Raw genomic sequence first — 12,685 nt, forward strand, 5'->3', positions numbered from 1 at the left:
TGATGTAGAAAAATAAGTTAATAAAAGGGTGAACTAGTGATAATTAGCTACTTATTGAGTGCTTAACTAGACAATTAAAACCAAACTGATAATCTAAATTGAAAGATTAAGATCTTAATTATTTATTATTAGTAATACAATAACTGAGAGTCAAAAATCACGCATTTTTACGTATATAACATAAGGCCCAAGCGTACCTGCATTATTCATTTTACATAGGTAAAATGCCTTTGTTATTTGAAGTATGAACAGTGTTAAGGCTAAGCAAGAAAATATTTATATTAAATAAATGCGCTTTAAAACATACGATCTAGGAATATTTAATTCTTTTAAAATCACTTAATAGCTAGTTCGTTCTTAGACAAGACGTTAGCAATCATTATGTATGATATACATAACCTTGTAAACTAAATGTTAGCTTAAATAACACAACATAAATTACAGCTTAAAATAACTCTAAACAATAACTTCAAACTCATAAAGCCTGTAAGTGGGATGTAAATTTGAACTGTAATTATTACTTGGAAGAATCTTTATGATCTTTTAAACTTATAGATACATACATATATTGTTTGTGACATATAACTTGAAAAAATCATATAAACCAGCGCAACAAGATGATAACTAATAACTGACTGTAGTTCAAAGATTAGTTTTTAGTTTAACAGTTAAATCTAAACTGATGATATAATTTTATAGACCAAGATGAAAAATATACACTGTCTATATATTTTTCAGTAATTCAGTTAGATTTTCTTAGTGGGAAGACGACTTTTGTTGAAAAATCATTATTTATAGCAATAATTTAATTTAATTAAGAGACGATTACAATATACATTTATATGCAGAATTTAAAAATAATTACTTATTGTCTGTAACACAATTGTATCTAGTTTTATACATATAAGTGTTAGTAATGTCTGCGTTTAATATCACACTAACTGCTTTATTTTGCCAATAAAATGTTAAAATCACAGAAATATTATTAAAAACTTACTATGTATACAAATATACAACTTTATTAGTAGAAAACAATAAAACGTTTTTACTAAATAAGGCTTTTTAACAATTATCAGAATTAATTCAAATTTAAACTGAATTAGAGCACTAAAAACTGAGAATACAATCAATCAGATAAATGATTTTCTAAAACAGAAACACATAGCTTTAAACGTTAAAATATGATCAAATTAGTTAGTACTTAGGTCAGAAAGCAAGTTTAATCTTGAAACTAACTTCATTGTAAAATTAAGTAAGCATTTTTACCAATAGGATGTAGCTTAAGATTAAGGCTTTTACCTACTTTAAACGGGTTGTGCAAGTTGTGTGAACGGACTAATACTTTAGAGAGAAGAATATACACAAAGGTTGATCAACGAAATCTAGGAAGTGTGAAGTTATTTACTTTAAAAGATAGAATATAAATATAACTTGCAAAAACCTAATAAATTTTAGTGAGAACACCGGATTATGACGCAACAATATGGTAAAATAAAAAATTCAAGGAATTAATATAAGAAAAAGCAAAAAAGAAATGCTTTTACGATTAATGCAACTGATTTGTAAAATTTTCTAAAATTATGTGGACAAATTAAGACGTAAATATTTTGCAGAAGTATTTTAAACAAGTGGCTCATGAGTAATTTGTATCTGTTATCTTCATACAACTTAAAAATTAAAATAAGTAATGACTTAAAAGTACTAGCACGTTTACTCGTACATCCAAGTCATAACTAAAATAGGTGCCGACCAGCATAGTAACCGGGCCTAAAGGACAAGAATTAAAAAAAAACTAAGGGCAGGCCGGGGAGATGACAGGTGCGGAGCACCGTGTCATCGACCGGCCGTAGCCCTTTGTTTTTTTTTAATTCTTGTCCGCTACCTCAAAACTTACTAATCAAACTCATCAATATAGAACCACTCAGTCATAACTAAAAAATTATAACTAATATTACCGTCAGGCCTTTAATGGTTATACATCTATAAGTTAGATCACATAAGCTCAAGGTTAGTAAAAGATAACAGATAAAGACCGTACAAATATAACGCAAAAACGTATACTTGTTTGGCAGTTACGCTACTCACGGTCCATTTGACAGAAAAAGGTGGCCTTGAAGAAAAAAGGCCGCAGAGAAAAAGGGAAGAGGAAAAATGTGAAAAATTTTTCGCCGGCGGAGCCGGCGAAATGCCTTAAAAAATTATTTTAAATTATCTTCATCGAAAAATTCCCACCCATTTTCGGTTTTGGGGATTCCCCATTTTTTCAAAAATGGGTGGGGGGCCTTAAAAATTCAGAGCGTACCTTATGCAGCTGCGTACTTTATTTATAAAAACATATATAGCTACTAAATAAATGTGTTATTAAAAATCTACTGCGTACCTTACGCGGATGCGTACTTCTTAAATAATACCTTTAGTTGCAACAGAAAATGTGCTGTTAAAAATTAGTGCGTACCTTATGCGGGTGCGTACTTCTTAGAGTGCGTACCTTATAGATGTATTTATTTTGCTAAAATAACTAAAATAAATTTTAAGTTATGGTTTAGATCCTAAATGAAATGAAATATAGTTTCAGACATAACACCACCCTAGTTTATTACCTAATGTTTTACAAATACATAGAAAACAGTTTATCATAGATAAGTGTACTTTTTAATGACAGAAAATGTACCAAATAAAAATAGAATATGAGTTCATTATATTTGTCAAATAGACATTGACAAATCTATTTATATAATTGAACTGTATATTCAAACAAAAGTCACTTAACTTGCTTATGTAAATTGATTTCAATTAGTACCTTTTCAAAACAGTATAAACTTGAATTATTAAAAGTAAATCAACTCTTGAGATTAAACTAAACAGTTGAAATAATTTTGATATGAGTAGTAACTGTATTTTTGTTTAACTTCAATTTCATACTGTTTCTACTACAGGATGTCATTTTAATTGTCATTCAACTTACATAAGCTAAAGTTTTCCATGACAGTTAAGTTTGTCTCAATGTTAAGTGTTTATCTAGCAATCTAATAAATACAAAGCTTTCTCATGCACAGTTACTACCATTACTACTTATTAACTGGTATACTTTAAAAATTTATTTATCTAAGTATTTATTTATACTACTTCTTAAAGTGTGCATAGAAATTAAAGGTGTTTTGAATTTATCATATCATACAAACTAAAACAGTTAAACCATACTACTTTGTGTCAATAACATATGTTTGGTAGCCTTTAGTTCATCTTAAAGTTTGTCAAATACTTGCATCTTAAATACTCTGCATTTAACATCATTTAAAATCTTCATGGCTGTATTCAACTAATATTTATACTGTTCCCAAAGTCTTTACATTTATTATATACATAGAAAACAGTACAGCAAGTTGTTGATAAAAGCTTGTTAGTGCACTCACATGAAAAAAAGAAACTTTAGATAGATAAAAGATTAGAAAGAAGTTAGTTAAAAAAATAGAACAATTTAAGCAAAGGTAAAAGTACACAAATATGCACTAACAACCTTTAAATCTTCCTTGATGTGAACTGCTTTGTAAATATATAAATGTAAACTTACAAGATTTTGCTTTTTGTTTAATGACAAACCTAATCATCACATGGTTTAACTGTTTTCTAAACAGTTTACTTTTGAAACTAATAACAATTTTGATTTATAATTGCTCTTGCTACTAATCTTTCATGCACACTTTAAGAAGTATTTCTTAATACTAACTGTTAATCTATGAATATATAAACTACATTTGTACAGTCAGATTAACCTACTTAAACTTTATGTTGTAAATAAACTTCTATACTTAACTTACTGTCTCTTTGGGCTTTATTCAGGAATACAATGCTTTTTTGCACAAGCTTATAAAATTTACCAAAATGTTTTTAATGATTTTATTTATGTTTGAGTCTTATTAAAGTTTTCTTTAAAGGTATCTTGGTAATCTTAGGAGAATGAAGCCCAACAAGACAAATATTTGTTTATGGTATAAACCAAGGTTACAGCTCTATGAATAGCTAGTCTGAATTTGTGCAAAAATCAATTAATATCTAAAGCTTAAGTTGTTCAAGCATGAGCACTTAAAATTTTAATAGTAACAAAAGGACTCAACAACTAATAAATAGAAAATATAAATTCTTAACATCATGATTTATTAAAAATATCCAAAAAACCTTTACTTTCTTATATTCAACTAGTAACCCTGGCCAAAAAATACTAAGTTTTGCACAAATTTAAACAATCTAATTAACTATTAAACAAACTAACCTCAACAGCTGCTGTAGTAGGAACTCAACTCACCATTCAAACAGAATCCATAAAAGTTTGATCCATTTTCTAAACTCAACCTGTAGGAATAATTAAAACTTATAAAGATGAAGACTTTGACTCAGAGGTCGTTCAAAAGATTTTTCAAAACATTCTTTTACTCAGTTCACTTTACAATGGTGTTTCAAAGACTGAGGTGCAAGTTTTTAAAGCTTCTTTTTAAAGAGTTTTTTTCTAGCATCATGTAAGTGCATTCAAGCCAGTTGATGTTGTCTGAAATGTCATACTTGTGGGCCAATTTTTATCAATAAAGATAGATTCATTCTATGATGAATTACAAGATCAAATAAAGATTTTTTTCATAGGTTTTGCATGGGAAAATGAACATTAGTTATCAACATAAACTTTCAAGACTGTTGATTTCCAAACTATGTCAAATGCTTTCTTTAACTCACTCAAACAATGTAGAAATATAAGAGTTTTAAAAGATTAAATGAGAAACAACTATCAAGAACTAGTTTTGTCTTCAAGAATATTGACAATCAAATAGAGTTTGTTAGTATTTTACAAAGCTTACTTAAACAGAATAAAAAGAGAAAAAAAGAGTTTTAGAGTTAACACATGTTACTACTACAAGTGCTTTTCTCAAAAGAATGTTCATTGAAAATATACTTTTCAAAACACTTTCTAGATCAAGTGATTTCTTAAACTTACTCAGAAAATATAAGAAATTAATGTTTTAGAAGATAAGGTAATGATGAAAATAATCATCAATAACAAGATTTGACTTAAACAACATTGACAATTTATAGTAGTAGTACTTTGTTTTGTGTACTCAACTGCACAATGAAGAAAGAAAAATTAGAGTCCAGAACCTAGAGCTCCTTCTCCTACAACTACTTATAACAAATGATTTTGCCCAGGCAAAAAATATTTTCCAAAATGCTTTCTTGTTGTGATGTCACACTAAAATGTAAGATTTTCCAGAATTCATTAAAAACTACAAATCGAAACACTATCTAAGCATAGCAGAGCGAATTTTAACTTTTTCCAACATAAAGTATTTTTTATTTTACGGAGTGTTAAACATCACTTATTTTTCATTTGTAAAAGCTAAATTTACTTGTTTAAACAGTTTAAATCTTATTTTAATTTGATGATTCTTCTATCTTTTCTTTTTATATTTTTTTTATTAAGTTTTACTTTTTTACTGTATACGTGATACTTACATAAACATATTGTTTAAAATTAAAGTTAAAAAAATCATTATGCTCATATAAACTAAAATTGACACCATTTAAAAAGTATATAAGACAAGTACTTAACTTTAAATTTTATAAATTTTTTTATAATTTATTTTAAAAGTGTTTATCACTTAATAATTTGTTTAAGATGAACTATGTGTAATTTAAAAACATTTTTTCATCAGTTTATAGCATTACATTTAAAGCTTTGTAAACTCATTTTAGTTATAATTTAGTTTAAAACATTTTGCCATGTATGCCAAAAATTACAGAGTTTTTCATTGATACAACAATTTGTTCAACTTTAAATTTGAAGCAAATAGATAAAAATAACATATTGTGCATAGTGAATGAAAGCTTAACAAAGACACAGTTATTATAAAGTATATAAAATAAGTATTTAACTCTAAATTTTACGAAATTGTTTTTTGTTTGTTCCAAAGATGTTTAACACTTAACAATTTCTATAAGATTTATTACATTTAACTCAAAGCATTTAATTTCATCAGGTTACATTTAACTTTTGCAAACTCATTTTAGTTATAATTTAGTTTGAACCGTTTTGCCAAAACTAGTTAGATCTTAGTCATTGGTGTAACAACTTTTTGAAGCAGGTAGAAAACAAAAAGCCATATTGTGCATAGTGAGTGAATGCTAAACAGAGACACAATTATAAAAACATTTATGAATGAAAAATAACTAATTTTAATAATTGACTATAGTGTAATATGTTACAACAAAACTCTTGTTGAATATTTTTGAAACAAAGTTCAAATAGTTTAATAATCAATTGTTTTTATAATTCTCACACAACTATTACTTGTATGTGCACAAATTTAAATCTAAAAGCTGATCAACTTATGAATTTTTTTGTTTTACTTAAAAGTAAATAATTGAACCATTATTATGTTAATATATTTCTAAAATGTTTCAATGAACAAACAAAGTATGTCAACTCTATTTACTGGTTTTTTGTCTTAAACACTAAACTATTACATTAACAATACATGTGTTTTTAATGACTTATAATGTCACATAGTTCTTTGATGAAAGCCTGAAACAATTTAAATGATTACATACAACTTTGTTTTTTTTTTGTAATTAACTAAACATAATGTTTAGTTGAAAACATATTATTTTAATGAAATTGTTATGACTAAACTATGAATTAGAAGCAGTATTAAGTCACAAAAAATATCAGTTTAAATTTTGTTTTATTTAACTGAATAAGTGTTGATATAATACTGCTGTAAAGTACTGCTTCTCATGTAGCTAGACTAAACAATGTCTTAGAATTTAGTCTGTTTTTGGAAGTTATGAACATTAACTACTTGTAAGCTCTATTTAAAATTACATTAGTGCTTATAATAACTTAAATTAATATTTCAAGTCCTTGAAACATACAAACCATAAAACTATTTATACAAATATTTTAATCAGAAAAATTTCATCAAGATACCCAACACAAGTAAAAGCTTAACTAGAGGGTAACAATATTGTTAAACTTCTAACAGAAAATGTATTATAACCAACTAAATGTAATCACCAAAAAATTTTTTGACTTCTTCTATGAATAACTTAAATTAATATTTCAAGTTCTTGAAACATTCAAACCATACAATTATTTGTACAAATATTTTAAACAGAAAAATTTCATCAAGATACCCAACACAAGTAAAAGCTTAACTAAAAGTTAACAATATTGTTAAACTTTTAACAGAAAATGTATTATAACCAACTAAATGTCATCATCAAAAGAATTTTTTGACATCTTCTATGAGAAGGCTGATCTGAAGAAATCACTTAACTTGAAAATGGAATTCCTTCTGAAACTGAGATGAGATATAGGAGTGAGGGACCCAAGTTCATACAAGAAGTTTTGTAAGTGAGTTTTTTTTTATTTGTAACTAATTAAGCAACAGTATAAAAATGTTAATTGAATTATCTATTATGTTTATGTCTACTAGAGTTTGTTATACATCTTATAACTCTTCGTTTTTTTTTAAAGTTACTTAAACATAGCAATTAGAAATGATCTCACAATTGTATTTAAGTCTTGCAACTAAAAGATCTGTAAAAAAGAATTACAGGTGTAAAAATTTGTTGGTTTCTAGATAGGAGGTATATAAAAAGCTACCAATTTATTGAAGCTGGTGTTTAACTTTTTTGTTTTGATTTCTAGCTATGTCTACTAATTATATATTGTCTTAAGCAATACTTTTAAATTTTATTAGTTTTTTTATTTTAATTATGTTAACCATCACATAATAAAAAAAAAGGAACTTATTCAAGTATTTAAAAATTTTTTTAGTTAAAGCAAAAGTAGGTAAAAGTAAAAAAAAATTGTTTGAAATCATGTTATAGATAAATATCATCAAAATAAAATATTTTTTGTAATGACACTAAAAATTTAAACAAAAGTCTCATTAATATACAAAATTTGTTTTATGATATAAAGAAAGTCTTACTATATTACTCATTGCATTCACATAGCTTTGTTTTATTTGTTAATTTTTGTATTGTTTGTTGTGCAATGTTCAACACAGACTTCAAAACGTGAGCTACTTAAAAAGGACACGCAAGAAAAAAAATAAATTTACAGTTCTTTTAAAAAATTAAAACTGTTATAGATGGTTATTATACTTTTTTCTAGCAGAGTAGCCTGAATTCAAAATAAAAAAATCTGAATACTGGAAAAAAACTTTTTTGTTTTAATCTAAAATATTATGCTTGAGTAACTTTTCGCGATTCGTTTGTAGTCAATCAGGCAACTTGACTACTTTTATTTATAAATTATTGTTCTATAGTTGTTTATCCTTTTTATATATAATCTATCTTATTTTTTTGGTATTACTTTTTTTATGAATAGCTTTTTTCATCTTTGAACTTACTACACAGTAAAAATTAAAATAAATTAGGTATTTTATCCTGAAATATTTTCTATGTACCTAGTTAAAATTAAACTAAAAGAAAAATTGATATACTTTAAAAAATACAGGAAAACTCATAATAGTGTTTAAAATTTTTTTCTCTTTTGTTTTTGAAAACTGAAGCTTATTGATAATTTCTCAGTTTTTCTTCAAGGTTTTAAGTATAAAAGAAATTATATAATTATATGCTTTTATAAGAAATTGATATCTTAAATTTTTAGTGGTTGTAAATCCATTTAGTTTTATTTAAACTTATTTATTATTAAAAATTATTTTAATTTTTTATTCAATTGTGACATTACTCATTAGATTACAAAACTTTGGCTGTATCAATTAGGCTTTTTTTATTTAGTGCATGGTAGTTTTCAAAAAATATGAAGAATAACATATTCAATATTCCAATTATTACTAACTTCTGTTGATTATTTATTTATAATGTTTAGTATTTTGACAGGAAAATGTGCAAAATGCATTTTAGCAGAACATACTCAATTAAATCAGTTTAAGGTGCAGTTCTAGAAGTAACACCTAGGATGTAAAATTAATTTAAGATAATTTCTTTATCAAGTAAAGTTCAAGTTTTTAAACAGATTTTTTAGAATAACTGAGTTATTTGTTTTTTAAACTATAAGCAGCTGTGTAAGAATGTTAAAACTAACAATATTTTATTATAGTAGTCAGTTAGGTTTGAAGATATTAAAAAATTCATTTTCTTGTCAACATGTTTTTTTTCAAACTTTACTGATCTTTTGTATAATAAAACAAATATAATAAGGGATAAAAGTTATATAATGTTATTTTATTATTACCAGCTGAACTTAATGCTTAGTAAAATTTTAATTAGAAAAGTGAGGATAATTTACAATTTTTTAGTGAAATATAAATGGTATGTGCCTACTTCAGAGATAATATATTAAAGTTGTAGTAAAACTCATCTTAAGACATATTCCTTTTGAATTTTCTGCATTAATCAGATTATAGTTGATTATTGTTTCTAATTTAAGATTGTTTTTATGTTTTTTTTTCCTTTAAAGTTTTACTAAACAAAAGTTTCAAGGTTTTTATTTAAATATATTTATTGTTACTTAACTATTAAAGAAATAAAAATACTAAAAATACACAACTACATTCTTATTTGAATTTAAATTAAAGATTAAATTAAAATAAACACATAAGAAATAACTTTTTAAAGAGTTAAGTATATTTAAAATCAGTAAAATTACAATTTAGTGTTTTTATCTAGTCTAATCAAAAACAATATTAATTTTTGATTACTGTAAAAAGAATTTTTAAAGTTCACAAATTAAAAAAAAATTAACAAGTAGAAAATTATTAAACTTTAATTTGTAAAAGTATTTTGTTTATTTTAATAATTATTTTAAATAAAAAACTTGAAATCTACTTAGCAAGAAGTTTCATTGAAAATATATTATAAAGATGATTAAGATTTTTGATGAGACAAAAATGTAAAAAACTGTTAAAAATAAATGATTTTTAGATATTGATTTTGTCCAAAATTTTAGCTTACTGGTGGATGAATGTGTATTTATGTTATGCTTGACTAATCTTTAGCTTTATTACTAAAAGTTGTTCAACTAATTAGCTGGAAGTTAAAGTTTTGCCTATACCTACTCTTTTTTTTTAAATATTTTTTGGTCAAATTTTGTTGACAAAATATGAAAATCAGCATTCTTTAACCTTCCTGACCTTAAAGTTTTATAATAAAAATAATATTTTATGTGAATTTTTTTAAATTTTGTAGTACAATTAAATTACATTAATAAATTTTCTTCCAAGAAAATAAATGTTTTTGTTAAAAAACTTTACTAATATTTGTTAGCATTTCTATTATTTTTGATTCAAACATTTTCTTTAGGTACAATTACCAAAAAGTATAAATACTCAAGCTATTTTGACATTTATTTAATACTCAGGATTGCTCAACTTTTAAAGGGTGATTAAAATTAGCTATGGGATACCTTATTTTGAAATTTAGAACATATTTATGACTTAAATGTTTTTAGATTATTTTTTGTCCTTGTTTGGTTAATTCATTTTTTTATTCCTTTATTTTTCAGTTTTTTCCATTATTTCTTTTCTTTTTTATGTCTTAAAAACTTCGGCAAATTTAGATAGCTAATTATTTTACAATTAAGGGTTATGTTTCTTAATTGTGTATTGTTTATTACCCTTTGATTTATAATTACTTTGTTGGTTTTGTAACTTTATTTTTATTGCTTAGGTTACAACTGATAAAAAAAGCATATAATATATTAGGTTCTACAAAATAAGACTTATATTTATTTTTCTAATGACTAATTATTGATTTTAATTAAAGACCCTTTTTACCTTAAAATTAATGTGTCAAATTGTGTGTTTGTTATAACTGAGATATTTCAAGAAAAAATTCGGAAATAATCCTGGGTACTTTGAAATTTTTGAAAATCTCAGTATGACAAAGGATAACTTAGGAAATTTTTGATCTAGTTTTTAGCCTAAACTAACTCAGGATAGGTTGTTTTAAATCTCAGTATAGTTTTAAGATTTCAGGCTATTTTTTATGCTTTTCAATCAGATTGATTTTACTTGAATAAGTGACAAACTGATAAGTGGTAAGTGAATTTACTAGTACAAATCTAATCTTTGTCAAAGTAAGTGTCATATCGTAACTACTAATTTTTAATATCAGATATCATTTTTTTCGCGAATATTTCAAAACAAGTTAAACTGTATAATTACTACTAGTAGACATCATATTTATTTTACGTATTTCGTTTGTTAAGTTAATGAAGATAAAATCTTTTGAACTACCCTTTTAATCCCTGAAAATTAAAAAAAACTACGAAATGATGCATTTGACTTTAAAAACATTTAAAGATACAAAACATCATATACATAATTACTAAAACAAGAGAAGTAACCCAAAGGGGTAAAATTATCCAAGCTAATTAATCGCTGCATATACCAATATAAAAATTACACAAATGAACAAAAAAGAATATGACGTAGTTATGAAACACTGTAAAGAACAAATTTCATAGTTATTAGACAAAAAAATGAATAATATATACGCATTTATGTTTAGAAAAGAAACTTTTTAACTTCAAACTGCTCTAAAGACATGATTTAGCTAGTAATTTAATTTATATTTCTACTTTCACTTGAACCTCTAAACATTACCCTCACTTAGTTTCTTTTTTTAAATTTTTTCATTTATTTTTTTGTGTTTTTATTTTGAAAAACTTTATAAATAACTTTACTATAGTGTAAAATTGAGCCTTATTGCAATAGTGACTCTCCGTGAAAAAGTTTTTACGTGCAAAAATGACCCCACGTGTAAAATTTACTCATTTTGATAAAGTTTTTTCGGAAAAAAAAATTATCTTCGTGCATATTTGACCAGTTACCCATTTATTAGTAATTAAAAGGAATACATTTTTACTTATAAACACTTTCCAATGTTTTTCATTAAGCTGAAAAAATATTGCAATGTTTGGTTGAAGATTGATAATTAATTAAATACTGAGTGTCAGAAAATCAATCGACCAGAACACAAGTATATAAAGCAAAGTTTTTTATTTTGTTTTCATTATTATAAAGAGTTGTTCTTGATAACAGCTAGAGACAGAGAATAAAGCTTTTTGTTTTTGCTAACTTATGCATGTAAAATTAGTAATGTAGTTTTTGGTTTAATTATGAAAAGAAAAATATTTAATTGTTTTAGAGTTTAAATATTGTTTTAAAGTTTTTAAATTTTTTTTCATTTGATCTTAATTTACTCATGTTTTAGTTACTTACCTTTGAATTATAAAATTAACATTTATATCTAAATTATTTATTTAAATAGTTGAATTCAAAAACAGCGCATTGTTTAATAAAAGCTATTACTTAAAACCTATAGCTGCTTATGTTTGATTTGAATTTTGATATGCATTAAATCTGCGGTTCTTAAACACTTTAAATTTTTTACTTCTTTTTAAAAGGTTTTTACCAAATTCACTAACAGTATAAAAAAAGTTATATTTTGAAAAAAACAGAACAAGTTTTTTGAAATTGAGCTAATAAAATATAAAAAACCTTAAAACTTGAAAAGTTTTAATTTAAGTTTAAATAAAGTTTCAGTTAAAAACTAACTAATAAACTAAGAAAAAGTTGAGTAGTTTACATAAATTGTTTTCATAAATTTACACATATTCGAAGGTTTTTTTTTCGTATTGTTTATGTAGTTTTCGAATAAAATA

This window comes from Thalia democratica, chromosome 3, assembly GCF_965202585.1.
Source record: "Thalia democratica chromosome 3, ktThaDemo2.hap1.1, whole genome shotgun sequence".
Taxonomy (NCBI): Eukaryota; Metazoa; Chordata; class Thaliacea; order Salpida; family Salpidae; genus Thalia; species Thalia democratica.